Below are 947 nucleotides of genomic sequence, written 5' to 3' on the forward strand. Positions count from 1 at the left end.
AGCACATTACTACTTCATCATTTATCCAGGGAGGGGGGTGTTACTTTCCCGCACTTCTTGTGGAATGTGAAATTACAAGTTGAACAGAACTATTGAATTTATTTAACAGAGTTTTAAGGATCGCTTTTTCACTACACTGTAGTTTTTCTTATGTAGAGTAACCTCCCTTTGATATTTCATTTTGGATATACCTGTAGCACAGTTAGTCAAGGTCATTGCCGTTTACAATGCAGCTTAGTCGGTTAGGACGGCAGTATAACAATTTCAGGTCAGGAGTTCGAATCCTATTTTTTTTTAAAACTCAGAATCCTACTGCTTTACTGTTTTCTGAATACCTTATATACTTTTCTTAAATGATATGCAGTGCCGATATATACGTCTTTTACGTTCTCATGACGTCATATTTTAAGGTTCACATATATCTGTCTTGCTTGAGAGATATAACTGAAGGATTTGCTTAAAAAGTTTAGTGCGTCGTTACATGTCCTTAGCAGTAATTAAAGCCCGCGTGCGTCTCGGGGAAGAACTAAAGTGTGTTTATGTAAGATGGTGTAAGATACGTCCATATGTGTTGTACGACTTCAATGAGTTCATGTTGTGTTCTGATGTTGTGTTGCGTTCGTTGTAGACGAATATTAATTATTGTGTATATTTTGGTCTATAAGACTGATATCGAGAGACTTTGAATGCCACGACAAACAAGCGGTATGTGTTCAGGTTTCCATTGCTGACCGTTTGCAGACATGTGGGCGGGGTCGATGTCATTCTAAACTATTTTGGGCTTGTTATTGTAAAATGTTTGTCAACAGGAGTCCATAGATATTGATTCAACAATTTATGATAATCAACAATAATCAGATTTTCCTCAATCGGTGTAAAATGTCTGACTCCCAAAGCACAGTGACATCGACAAAATGATGAAACGTATACCACTGGGTTCACTTGAG

This window comes from Mizuhopecten yessoensis, unplaced genomic scaffold (assembly GCF_002113885.1).
Source record: "Mizuhopecten yessoensis strain PY_sf001 unplaced genomic scaffold, ASM211388v2 scaffold10823, whole genome shotgun sequence".
NCBI classification, from domain to species: Eukaryota; Metazoa; Mollusca; class Bivalvia; order Pectinida; family Pectinidae; genus Mizuhopecten; species Mizuhopecten yessoensis.